Source organism: Macaca mulatta, chromosome 7, assembly GCF_049350105.2.
Source record: "Macaca mulatta isolate MMU2019108-1 chromosome 7, T2T-MMU8v2.0, whole genome shotgun sequence".
In the NCBI taxonomy this organism is placed as follows: domain Eukaryota; kingdom Metazoa; phylum Chordata; class Mammalia; order Primates; family Cercopithecidae; genus Macaca; species Macaca mulatta.
The window spans coordinates 114,929,343-114,944,097 of record NC_133412.1 but is presented as its reverse complement, the minus strand read 5'-3'; the positions used below and the strand labels follow the sequence as shown (position 1 = coordinate 114,944,097).

Below are 14,755 nucleotides of genomic sequence, written 5' to 3'. Positions count from 1 at the left end.
ACATATACATACACACACATGCACATAAATACACACACATACATACTTATGTGTTTTCAAAAGCATGTGCCTACAGGCACATTTGCTGTTAAGACATCATTCATTGTTTAATTTCATCAATACTGTTGTCAAGTGAGAACGAATAGAGAAACAGACAAAAGTACTCTTCTACTATCCAAGGCCAATTGGAAATGCCAGAGTGAGAAAAATAATCATAATAGCAACAATTACCACCTCAGCTGTCCTCCTTAATCACAAGTGGATATTCCATTGCATCATTATTCTACTACTACTACTCCATTCACTGTTTCACTCTAAGAAAGTTCCTGGTATTCCATTTATTTTTAAAGGGATTTTAATGGATGTCCTATGAATTTTCAATGAGCTATTTGAAGTTGGACAACCCTAATTAGGAATGTGTTTACTTTCTGTTTTATTTATTTATTTTTTTCAGAGTGATCAGTTTCATGCAAGACTTTAACCTAATGTTACTCCAAAGAAAAAATAGAGAACATGAGGTACTACTTCTACACACAAATGGACTGCTAATTTAAAAAAAAAAATGAATCAAGCATTAACTTGGAAGAGTCTTTTTCAATATATAAATTATTTCTGGTTAGCCTTTTATTTCCACGTTAATTAAGAAAATCCTTTGGCCTTGATTTTAGCAATTAGTAAATGAAAATGTGTTTGAATCTACTTCGTTTTGGGATTTACACTAGAGAATCTGTCAGTAAATACAGTTCCTTTGTTAACGGCTTTCGTAAAGTAAATGCTTTTATCTAGAAAAAGCCTTGCCCGTGGAAAACAACACACAAAAAAATTATTAATTAACTAATTGTTTGGGCAGATAAAATCTCTGGAGTTTCTTGTGGGGTTGCCATAAAGAAACAAACAATTTTTACATTTTCACAGTCACCTCAGGCTTGGACAGTGTCCTCTGTCTCCTTAAGAAAATGCAAAGCACAGAAAATTTAGAATGCATTCCTCAAATTGTTTCATTTAATGGAAAGCTAAAGAAGCAAAGCAACAAAATCAATTCCTAAAATAAATGAATACATTATGTACAAAAGGAATACCAGGTAATAAAATATAGGAAGAAGAAACCTACACGAAAATCATGTTTGGAATGAATCTGCATACTCAGACTCATCATTTTACACTACCATCACAGTTATAATCAATTAACCTCAATGTAATCTAGATATATTATTTTTGTATGTCTTAAAAGTAGTCCTTCTACACCACCTTGAGCATACTGGCAACAACAAACTGGCTGCCTATTTTAAATGTTATATAATCAGATACATCGGGATTCACATATAAATTCTTAACTACAGCTTTTCTGTTCTTCTAATAACATATGCATTTATGTTGCATATTGACATGTAATATGTTGCAAAATAAAAATGGGTTCATTAAGTATCTCTTACCTGTTCACTTCAAGAAAATTTTAATTGCCAAGCATCCAATCACTGACAGTTTCAGCTATATCAAACTTTTGCTCTATATAAAAGTGCACCTACAATTAATTTTCTGTGCAGTGACATTGAGATGTAAATATGTCGCCAAGAGCAACAAGAAATGTCTACATCAAGTATTTAGGAGAAGAAAAAAAACGTAAAGTTAAACTAGAAACATGGCAAAACAATAGGCTCATAAGTATGAACGTAAAGTATGAACGTAAAGTTGCCTCAAACATAAAGTTAAACTAGAAACATGGCAAAACAATAGGCTCATAAGTATGAACCAGGAAAACCTGAACTTTTCCTGAGACATTGTCTTAATTTTCAAATTCTATGGTCATAAATAATCTTTTAACTAATACATTTACCTGATTTACCTAGAAGTTAGAAAGCCCATACATAAATTTATGGCTGGGAATTTGTTTTGTGGTGGTATGCAGTACATTGTGTTATGTATTTTACAGATTCTTCATGTCCCCTGATTTCAATTCATTTTCCTATATATGATCTTCATTTTCTTCTGTTTTTCTAGTATGTACATTTAAAGGTTGGCATAAACTCTCCTTGAATGACCCAGATAACGTATCATTCAATAAACCAACCAATCAGGAAAACTGCTCTTTCTAGCACCAGTACATTGCCCTTCATACAGCACTGACATCAAAGCCATGGAAACAGCACTTACTTTTTAAAATTTAGAAAACCAGAAATTGTATTCCACTTTCATAGTTTATGAGCCAAGCAAATTTGATAAAATATTTGGTCATTTTGAATCTTTTTATTCATTTGCAAACATTGTTATTTTAATATATTCCTTGTCCAGGCCTTATAGAGTTGTAAGTATAAATTATGATAATGCATGTGAAACACAAATCCTGAAAAAAAAATCAGAAAATTCCACAAGGATACAGGTTTTCAACACAAAAAGTGGAAGACATTGCATCTCCAGAAAAATATGACTCAAAAAAAAAAAAAAAAACAAGATAATCAGTGATGAATACTACGAGGTTTAATTTGTATGTAAGTTAGCAAGATTTTTAGTTTTCCTCCCTTAAGTGTTTTAAACCCACTGACAATGATTGAACTGAATGCAATTAACTTACTTCTGGAGCCTGAAGAGTTCCTCACGGCTGTGAAGGAGTCAGCACTCTGCCTGGCTGCTGCAGAAGACGGACAGAGTGAAAGCATCTCCAAAGCTGATTTCAGAGGATGGTGTCAAAAGATGAGTGCTCGGCTGCTACATATCTTCTCAACACCTGGCTGAATGGTTACAGGGATTCTTCAAAGGAGGCAAGCACAAAAAAAGAGTGTATCAAAAAATGCTTATAAAGTATCCTTGAAAAACATAGTGGCTGTTAACTGGGTGATCAATCTCAAACTACAGCAGGACTATCATGCAATATGATTTAAATATATTTGCATAATAAAGCTTTCCAATGGAATGTGCAACATACTGTGATTTCAGTAAATATATTAGCATTCTCCTTTCCTTTCTGAAATAAGTTTTCTTATCAAAACTGGGGATAATTTAAATAATCTTAAGCTGCATAGTTCAATTTCATCATATTTAAATTAATTCAACTAGCAGTCTAATGTGAAAACACTGCATAAGTTAACATATATTTAAGCATCACCTACTATTTACGAGGCATATGACACTTAGGATATGGCAGTGAATGAACCTGAAAAACCCCTACCCTGATTAAGCTAATAGTCTTATGTTGTTTTTCCCGTATTTTTTTCAATAGAGAAAATCTGTCTATTGCAACCTATATGTCTATGAAAGAAATACATAGGCATGCCATTTACATTTTAACTTTATGTCAGCAGATTACTGATTTCTACCTCTTTTTGAGGTTTTCATGTCACTCTAAAGAATAGTTAACTTGGCTCGATGAGACATGATGTTTAACTTTCTTTCTTTTAAGATCTATGTAATAGTACCAATTGATATTCAACCACTGATATTTTTAATGCAGAAATAGGCTGAGTTTTTAAAATGTTCTTGAAATTAATAAAAGCATTGTAATTTTACTTTAACTATGACTTATTTTGTCTGAGGAAGAGAAAGGCAGAAATAATGAAATTCCTAAGCATAATAATATAAAGCAGATCTAAGATGAAACAGCAACTTGAGTTTAGCTAATTATTTCTGCTGCCTTCACTTGTAAAGATATATGAATGATCTTATAGAGTCAAAATTTAAAGAAGTGATGATATTGTCTTAAGATAATAATTAGAAATTTATTTAAAAAGGAAAATTAAGCTATTGCTTAATTTAATACTGAAATGGTCAGAAATACTAAAATCAATGCACAGATTAATTGTACAATTAAATAAAAGTAAATTATAGCTTATATATTTCAATTATTTATCTGAATCTGTCAATCAATGCTGTATCTTTTTGAAATTTATGTTTACCACAGCATTTTAGAATAACTGGGACATACCACATACACACATATGAATATAAATCAATCATTTGACAACCATGTTGGTACAGCAATTGTTTGCCTTTTCATTTATTTCTTTCCATGAATATATTTTAAGCTAATTTTCACATTCATATATGCATGATAAAAATATCAGAAATCCAGTAGTACATCTCCCTCCAAAGTAAGATATCCTCCTCGCAGAAAACCAATTTCACATTTTAGAACATTCTTTCAGAAATTGTGTGTGTATGTATGTGTGTGCATGTGTAAATTTTTGTACATATATCAGAATACTTTGCTCTGTTGTGTCCGTTTTTTTGTTTTGTTTTGTTTTTCTTTTTTTTTTTTTTTCTGAGACGGAGTCTCGCTCTGTAGCCCAGGCTGGAGTGTAGTGGCGCGATCTTGGCTCACTGCAAGCTCCGCCTCCCAGGTTCATGCCATTCTCCTGCCTCAGCCTCCCGAGTAGCTGGGACTACAGGCACCCGCCAGCATGCCCGGCTCATTTTTTTGTATTTTTAGTAGAGACGGGGTTTCACCGTGTTAGCCAGGATGTTCTCAATCTCCTGACCTAGTGATCCGCCCGTCTCGACCTCCCAAAGTGCTGAGATTACCCGCGTGAGCCACCGCGCCCGGCCTGTGCCCTGTGTCTTTAACATCTTGAAGAACATTCCATTTCTGTCTTCTAGCATGAATCCATTCATTCTAGCAGTGCACATCTACCATAAGCATAATTTGTTCTTAAAGTGTCTTAACTGAAAAAGTACACCTTTCTGGGATTTATTGTTACAAAAGTAACATTTATATGAATATATGTATTTATATGCATATATGTATTCTGCACATATATTCATATGTATGTATTCTGCACACATGTTAGTAAATACAGGCACAATATATTGCTAAATAAATTGTTTTGGTTAAAACACCTCATTGTCCCTGTAGCTCTGATCATGTTTCTTTCTTTGTAGTAAAGGTGCAGTATAAAAAAAATCTGAATTCTGTAATTACATTTTATATTATTTCATTATGGTAGCAAAATATAAAGGCCTCATAATATCATCCTAACTCCCCCTAAAACATACTGTTGACCAACAGTACGTCTCTGTCTTCATTTTAGCATAAAAAGCACAGTAACAGCTGAAATTCCTACCTAAATTCTAATTTCCCAGAGAAAATTTATTGTCTATATAGTCACATAACTATGAGAACAGCATTTCCTTTTTTTGTAATAATACCTTTATTAAGACTTACTATGTTCCAGCTACCATGAAACATGTGTTAAAAAATTCTCTTAAGAATCGAATGAGGTCAATACATATTTCTATTTTAGTGCTACAAAAATGCAAGGACAGAGAAAGATCAAGTAACCTTGGGCAAGGTCATACAGATAAATAGCAAAGTGAGGACTCTCACCTAGGGCTATCTCACTCTATGAAATGTCTTATATCTCATAATGTAAGTGAAATTTTCAGAAAATCAGTAAGGGTTCTATATTAAAGTAAGGTGTTATTTTTTTAGCCCATATATTTTGGTCAATGCAATGACTAAAGTGAGAAAGTTCAGATTTGAGATTCTAATACTACATTTTCTAGTGTTATCATACAAAGATTTTTTTTCTTAATATTATGTTGAAATGGAACATCCTATAAAAAATTAAGGTCAATTTCTTAATTCCAAGTTGTTACTATCTTTGCATAATCTTAGAAAATTCAGCAACTGTTATTGTTTATGTACATGTATTTCCAAGAAACATAGTTCTCCCTCTAACAATTATTGTGGATGATGTATTAGTCTGTTCTCATGCTGCTAATAAAGACATAACTGACACTGGGTAATTTATAAAGGAAAAGCATTTAATGGACTCACAGTTCCACATGGCTGGGGAGGCCTCACAATCATGTCAGAGGATGAAGGAAGAGCAAAGGGACGTCTTACATGGCGGCAGGCAAGAGGGCATGTGTAGGGGAACTCCCCTTTATAAAATCATTAGATCTTATGAGACTCATTTGCTATCATCAGAACAGCCTGGGAAGGACCTGCCCCCATGATTCAATTCCTTCCCTCCGTGTCCCTCCCATGGAACGACACATGGGCATTACTGAAGCTACAATTCAAAATGAGATTTGGGTGAGGACAAAGCCAAACCACATAAGGTGCCAACACTAAACTCAGAAAGAACTTAGAAAACATGGGCAAAGTTCTAGAATTTATTAGAAAATATGTGTTTAAAAGTGAGAATCATTACCTCCTCCAGCACCCAATGATACTTTCTTATCCTCTAGGATATCTTTACTAAGTGTTCATCAACTGCCTGAACATACACATTGGTAAGAGCCTTAAAATCAACAAAGATAGGACTCTAAAGTCTTCTAGACCAAGGCTGAAATCACAACTATGACCACATTACCCATTTTTCTCTTTCAAAATGAAAACAGTTACAAAAAGTTGTAATTATTTGAAGATACAATGTATGTGAAGGTACTAATCATAATACGTCATACATTATAGGCATTGCAACAATTTTGTTACCCATAGAAAATCTTCCTAAACCTGCCCTAAGTTTTGACCCATTGAAAACTCTTGAAATATCTGAAGACATCAGAATATCATCTCACATATTCCCTTCATTTTAAATATTCATAACGTTTGAAAAATTATGAATCCATCAAATGGTATCATGTCCAATCACTTCTTCCTAGAATTCCTAATAGTACAAAATAAACAAGGAATGAGTTGTTCTACATTTGGCTTTAGTTACATTAACTTTGTGTTAAAAAAGGTTAAAAAATAAACAGCCAAATGTTTTGGCCTACATGATGCAAAAACCAGCTGTTTTAAAATATATAAATAATTGAATCATATGATGTCATTGCAGTTCATTCAATTACTTATTTACAATTATGTAATAATATATTGACACAAAATAGCCATTATTTTTACGGGACTACTCCAAAACTGAGGTTATAAGATAGGGATTGCTATTTTATTAAAATGAATGACTTGAAAAATAATTTGGGACACAAGCAAAAAATTGAAAATTACTTCATATTAATAAGTTTGTTAAAGCATAATTATTCAGAAATTCATATAAACACTATTATTAAAACATGCTTGCCTCACCATTAATATTGCTAAACCTACTTTAAAAATTAAATTAGAGGCAATGATTGAATATGAAAATGCATTTGTTATTGGAAAAAATGTAGCACCATATCCTTGGCTATAGGAAAACTTTTACAAATTATTGCACACGTCCAAGATCATATGACAAATAAATTAATACACTACTAGAGCATTTATTGCTTAATGTAAATGTCACATTATAAATGAAAACAACTAATCATTCCTTTCCTCTAATAGCAAGGGTTCAGCAGTTAAGTAAAACATAAATCTTGCTGACCTAAAAATTTTATTACTGCACTTGTAATATCTTGTTAACAACTAACAGAAAATAATATTAAGGGATACTGTATTTCAGTACTTCAGTAAGCTACAACTTAGGTGAAGGTTTTTTTTTTTTTTTTTTTTTTTCAGGGTATGAAGACAGAAGGTGGGTAGAGGTTGTGCTTGCTTTTCATTGTTTTTAAAGAAATGACTCATTCACTATGTTTCAGAGTAATAGTTTAAAATATGAGATTCTCACCACATACAAAAACAGAGATGCTAAATTAATAACTGATTCAGTGAAAACCAAAACGTATTATTACAATTTTAATTTAATTATAAAATTTCTGTTTATTAGACAGTGGTTGTAAAATTTCCATGAAAAATAAACAAAAGAAATGTAAAACCAGGCCCAGATGAAGACCCCAGAGCTATCAAAATACTTTTACTTGCACCACAATATTTTGTCAAATGATAGAATCAAAACAATCCAAAGTAATAACAAAAATACTTCAAATAATGATTTCACAATTTAATATTACACTGCTAAAATTTTCCTTGACATTTATCAGAAACTCAAAGGGCTATAAACTTTCTTTTTCCCTGAAGACAACTTTGGCACATCTTCATCCCTTGGTGAAATGAGAGAGTGGTCCTTTGATTTCATTTGCTAGCTCATGGTCTGCTCTGACAATGTAAATGTCAGGCCTACTCTGTTCTTTGGACCATATGGAAAAACAAAACACCACATTCTTGTTGTTCTTAATGGTTTGGTAAAAGTCAGCAGACAGATAGTATGGTCAAACTAATATGTATATCAGTTTAGCTCTTTGGTAATGATCTTTTCCAGTTAAAACAGAATATCAATTTGTGTCTATCAATAGAATAATTATCATTTTTTTATCCACATACGATATTTCCTTCTTTATTCCCTTACTCCCTTCTTTCCTTTTTCCTGTATCCCCCATTTCTTCCCTCCCTCCCTCTCTCCTTTCTTTCCTTCCTCTCTTTCTCCTGTCTCCCTCTCTCTCTCTTTGTCCCTTCAGTAACTCTTAACTTATACTTAAACCTTTTGTCCATTAGTATTTAAGTGTTTATACTATGTACATCACAGTGTCACTGTGAATGTTATTTGATATATTACATACATTCACACACCTGTGTATACACATGTACCCACATACCACAACCTGAAAAAAAAGTTTTATGTAAATCAATATTTTATCTATTTCAACTTTGACCTGTTTTTTGACCTCTTTCCACTCCTTCCATGAGGGGCCAAATATAGGTTCATATCAGGATGAGGTGGCAAGTCTTTATTAGTCCAAATGGACATTGGGGCTTACTGTTAACATCATTTTAGCTGATTATTGGATAATAGCAAATCTCTGTGTTAGTGTATTCCTGGATGTTTTATCTCCATCTGATCCCTAACCATTTTGTTCTATAATATAATCCCCTTATTTAGGTCCTTTGTATCTACCAGTTTTCACCTTCCCTCTTTCTCTCCCCTCCTCTGTGTCCCTTCCCTCCCTGTTTCCTCTTTCTTCTCTCTATCCTTCCCTGATTCCCTTCTTTCCTTCTTCCCTCCCTCCCTCTCTCATCCTTCGTTTATTCCTTCCTTCCTCCAAGACCTCCTCCTTTGCATGTTAAATCAGAAATTATTTCATAAAGAAACCATAATACTGAACATTTTATAAACATACAAAATTTTTAAAAACCCAATTCAGCAGAATTTCAAAACATTTATATTACATTATGTCCTCTCTTTAGCGTTCTGATTCATGTGTAAATTTGTAGAAGCCAGATCAATTTTTTCACGTGCAAATGAGAAAGTGCATGCTCCATTTGTTTATTAATATTCATAATACAAGTAATACATGAGTACATTATTCTTTTAAAATTAGACATAACAGAAGCAAGGCACAGTGACACATGCCTGTAATCACAGCTGCTTTGGAAAGCTGAGGTGGGAAGACAGCTTGAACCCAGTAGAACAAGACCAGCCTATGCAAAATAGTAAGACCCTGTATCTAAAAATTAAGAAATAAATGCTTATTTATTTATTTAGAGATGAGGGAGAGAATTATTTGTGGCTACACACATGTAGCAGAATGTATCATGCTAATTGAACTTTTCCATATTTTGACTGTGTTCATGTGTACCTACATATGTGATAAAATTTAGAAAACTAAATGGAAGCAAATACAAGTATATGTAAAATTGATAAAAATCTGATAAGGTCAGTGGGTTGTATGAATGACAGTTTCTTGATTGTGATATTGTACTACAGTTATGCAAGATGTAACCATTGGAAGAAACCAGGTATAAGATATGTGGGAATCCCTCTGTGTTACTGCCATGACTGCATGAAAATCTACATAACAGTGCATCATCTGCCTTAGGGCGAGCCTTAAGTGTGAACAGCTTCAGGACTGCAATCTTAGCACTAGATGTTCCTTTTCTAACATCTTATTAGAAAAGGAACATCTAGTAAAACATGTTTAATTGCACAGTGAATTATTTCTCCTTATTAAACCACATTTGAAATACAGTGTGTCTCACAGAAAACTAGAAAAAATATAAATCCATCAGTCAATGGAAAGTACTGAATTACTGTTTGCTTTGGGTACCAGACCACATAAATGGCATTATGGTAAAGCACAGAGATTACATTTTTTACCAGGTATGTAAGATGGTAAAATAACCAGCTACTAAGTGCACTCCTGAACTGGTGTTAATCAGAGTCGCTACCTGTGCCTGCCTAATTGTGTTTCCCTTTATTAGGTAAAAATAAAAATAAAATGCTGATTTCTGGTGCTCTGTATCTATATGTGTATGTGTGTGTATGTAGGTGTGTGTGTAGAGAGAGACAAAGAGAAAAAATATACTTTATAATGGTCACTGTAAAAATACTGGAACATATATATTAAAGTCAGTGGGTTGAATATGAGACCATAAGTCCTGGGAAACTATTGAGCAATTGAAAATTAGATTCATAGTTGGTTAAAAGAGATTTTGGAATAAACTCAGAAAAACTAAGGACCACATGGAGTACGGGAGTTTCAAAGAACTGCAAATATTCTGAAAAGCAATATGGGTGTGAGAAATATCTATAAGCGTGAGAAGTACCTTTTTTGGCAGGAGGACTTAAAAACACATTACAAGGACAGGGAAGAACTAACAGTTTAGATGTGAGAGGTATTACACTTTAAAATGAACCACCCTAATGGTCTATCATGTGATGTACCACATGTCTTAGATTTCTTATTGGCCTGTAAGCTATTTGAGGTCCAGGAATATAATATGAATAATTGTATGCCCTGCAGCATCTAGCACCTTTGCCTACGTACAACAAATTACATTTTTAACTGCAAATGAAGAAAAATCACATAGTAAAAAGCATTCAAAGAAGTCACCTCTTGAGGAGAAAGTTTCCAAAAGAAAAGATAACTCAAAAAGAAGAGAATGTATTAAAATTGAAAATTAAATGATGCAATTAGAAATTATTTTGATGGAGAGGTCATTGGAAAGAAAGTTAAACTATGAAGGCTGTACAGGACAAATTTTCCATAAGGTCAGATTATAAACCGTCATGTATAAAAGACAGAAGGAAGAATGAAAAACTAAAGATGAATACAAAATAATGTTTGCAAAGCATTTTCAGATACGTTATTTTATTAGACCATAACCCTGCTGTCCTTGGTATTTTCTTGTTCAGCATTTTAACACTGACTTAAGGGACATAAGAAGTGATACTTGTTAAATCTGTCAATCTGTGACTGACACAAAACTGGGATTTAAAAATGTCTCCATAGGTTTAATGAATGGGCTGAGACTGTCAAAATGAAATAGAGTAAAGCCAAAGTAAAGAGGCTTAGATTTAGAAACTTAACTATTAAAGTATAGGTGAGGGTTACTTCTTTGAAAGTAGTTTATATGAAATATACATAAGGGATTAATTGTCTCTATGATCCTTAATGGTCAATAGTTTCAGGACTGCAATCTCAGCATTCATTAATAGAAAAGACATATCCAGAAGAACAAGTTTAATAATCATATTGAAACATGTCATCCTTATCAAGCTATATCTGGAAAACAATGTATCTCATTATGAATTCTGGTGAAACATGCCTGGAGACAAAAACTTAAGGAAATCTGGCAAGCACTGCAATTAAAAAATGGTTGGAAAAACCTTGGACATTTTAGCTTGAGAAAGAGATATGATAAGGAGAAGATACCTTCAAATGCCATTTGAAAGCATAATTTGGAAAGAAGGATAACAGTTGCATGGGGGCTTTACTTTTACATTAATAATTTACTACTAGGATAGTCCCATATTAGTATGAGCCACCATGGAGAAGGTGAGTGAATTGATTTCTGATAGGCTCACTCTATATGGGTACCAAAAATGACATTCTTGTGTAGGACTTAAGTTTGGAGGTGATTGGCCCTAAGGATTCTGCCTAATGCTAATGTCCTGTGAGACTGCCTTTAGTAAGACACTTAGGGTTAAGTTAACCCTATGCCCAAAGTCAAACTGACTTCTCTTCATCCTCAGAGTGTGCATCTGCTTGGAGAGACTTCCAAAGAGATGAGATAAACAGATACATTGTATGTATCACCAATGACTTTATAATGTGATAAACATTTAAAACTAAATATAAGTGGGAATATTTATCTCATCTCCTTGAACACATCTAGAAGTCCATTCTTAAGCCAATACATATGTGCATTGGAGGAAAGAAAAATACACATATGTGGAAAGATTATAATTTCAGTTTTTTTTTCAGTATGTTCTAATGTGTGATTTTGATGCTTGACCACAGGAGCTGTAACTCCATTTTTAGCTCAAAAACTACGTGCATTTGAATTTTACCATACATGCTATTAACACCGAACTTTATTAATAAGATCATAATTTGATTTTCTTTAGAGTGATTATATGCTGAAATGGTTTGACTCCTTGTCCCCACCCAAATCTCATCTTGAATTGTAACTGTGTTGAGGGAGGGCCCTAGTGGGAGGTGATTGATCACTGGGACAGTTTCCCCTATACTCTTCTCAAGATAGTGAAGGGGCTCTCACAAGATCTGATGGTTTTAAAAGTAGCATGTTCTCACTCATAAGTGGGAGTTGAACAATGAGAACACGTGGACACAGGGCGGGGAACATCACACACCAGGGCCTGTCGGCGGGTGGGGGGCTGAGGGAGGGACAGCATTAGGAGAAATACGTAATGTAGATGACGGGTTGATGGGTGCAGCAAACCAACTTAGTACATGTATACCTATGTATCAAACCTGCACGTTGTGCACATATACTTTAGAATTTAAAGTATAATAATAATAATAATAACAATAATAATAATAATAATAATGTGACAGTTTCCCCTGTGTGCTCTCTTTTGCCACCTTGTGAAGAAGGTGCCTGCTTCCCCTTTGCCTTACTCCAGGATTGTAAGTTTTCTGAGGCTTCCCCAGCAATGCAAAACTGTGTCAAATAAACCTCCTTTGTCTATAAATTACCCAGTCTTAGGTAGCATCTTTACAGCAGTTTGAAAATGGAATAATACATCTGCATTACCATAATAATTTTGCATAAGGGGTTAACTGAGATCATAATAAAACGAAAGCAAATTTTAATATTTCATATATGTACTTTATCATTTTCAAAGCTTCTTTACATACATTATTTTATGTGACCTTTGAAATAATATTACAAAGCAGATATCACAGTTATAATTTGCTCTCATTTTCAAGGCTGAAAGATGATTTCTCTTGCACAGATCTATGCCAATATTTGCTGGCAGGTAAAAAACTATAGAATCTCTTTCCATTCTACCATTTATATATATATATATATATAATATATAATTATATATATAATATGTTTATATACATATAATATATAAATATTATATATATATGAAAAGTTAGTCTTAACAAATTTCATCTAAGACATGATGTGAAGAAAGAAGAAAACTGATAACATTATACAGGATGTAAACACTAAGAAATAAAATGGAAATATAATTTATAGGGATCAAATTGTAAAAGCACTTACACATGATTTTTCTAGTTTATTTTGGAGCTAAGGGCAATATATGTTTAAACTTATCTCATCATATCAAAATGAATAAGTTAAACAGAAAATATGTTTTAATATAGAAAAGAAAGTTAGAGAGACAGCTTCAAAATGTGCATGTATCCCTATTGATGTTAGCTAAAAGTTACCATTTTTGATATTTCATTTAAATATGTGCTAGTTTTCTAACATCAGTAATCCAATTCTTAATTCTGGCATTGATTTAGTGATAATGAACTTGCAACATTAGGATGAAATTTTTTTCATCTAATTAGTGAACTTATTTTAACTTTTATTTTAGGTTTGGAGGTACATATGAAGGATTGTTACATAGGTAAACACATGTCATGGGAGTTTGTGATACATATTATTTCATCACCCAGGTATTAAGCCCAATATCCAATAGTGATCTTTTCTTCTTCTTTCCCTCCTCCCACTCAAGTAGACCCCAGTGTCTATTGTTTCCTTCTTTGTGTTCAGAAGGTCATATCGTTTTGCTCTCACTTATAAGTGAGAACATGCAGTATTTGGTTTTCTGTTCCTGTGTTAGTTTGCTAAGGATCATAGCCTCCAGTTCTTCCATGTTCCCACAAAAGACGTCATCTCTATATACACCATGGAATATTATAGCTGTATAATATTTCATAGCATATATGTACCACGTTTTTATGGAATCTGTCATTAAATCAATGAATGTTTGTTAATTCAATGTCTATTACATCCTTTGGTTCTATTTGCACTCAGTTCTTGCTTTATTATAAGTCAACATTTCACTGTCTCTCACGTGCATTCATACAATAGAGTTATAAATGGATTTAGTCTTATGAGACAATACAGTTTTATAAGACAATACAACATATTCTGGATTGTTACTGTTTGCATACGTCTCTCAATGCTCATGTGTTGGAAACTTAATTGTCATTGCAACAGTAATAAGAGAGGAGGGCTTTAACAGGTGATTAGGTAATGAAGGCTCTGTCCTAGTAAATGGTTAAATGACATTATCGTGGGAGTGGGCAAGTTATCATAACAATGAGTTCATTATAAAAAAATATGAGCTTGCCAATTATTCTCTGTCTGGTGTCCTCACTTTTACCTCAGCCCTTCTGTGATGGAGTGATCCTTGCCAGGTGCTGGTGCCATGCTATAGAATTCCATGCCTCCAGAACTACAAGATAAATAAACTTCTGTCTATATATATGTGTGTGTGTGTGTGTGTGTGTGTGTGTATGTGTGTGTGTGTATATATATAATACTCAGTCTGTTATAGCAGCAGAAAATAGAGTAAGTCATCCATATTTTTATTTTGCCAACACTGTAATGATGATCCTTAATGCAATGAAATTACGTGTCACATATGAAATTCTAGTGTACCATTAAAAG

The 14,755-nt window shown here is 33.2% G+C and overlaps 1 protein-coding gene across 1 annotated transcript in view; it reads right to left on the bottom strand.

Annotated features, from left to right (window-relative positions):
- LRFN5 (leucine rich repeat and fibronectin type III domain containing 5) overlaps positions 1 to 14,755 on the bottom strand; it is a 286,070-nt gene that overhangs the window by 136,264 nt on the left and 135,051 nt on the right. Inside the window, exon 2 of the mRNA XM_077938772.1 lies at positions 2,570 to 2,745. The gene's annotated coding sequence lies outside the window, so the exon portion shown is untranslated. The remainder of the gene's footprint in view (positions 1 to 2,569; positions 2,746 to 14,755) is intronic.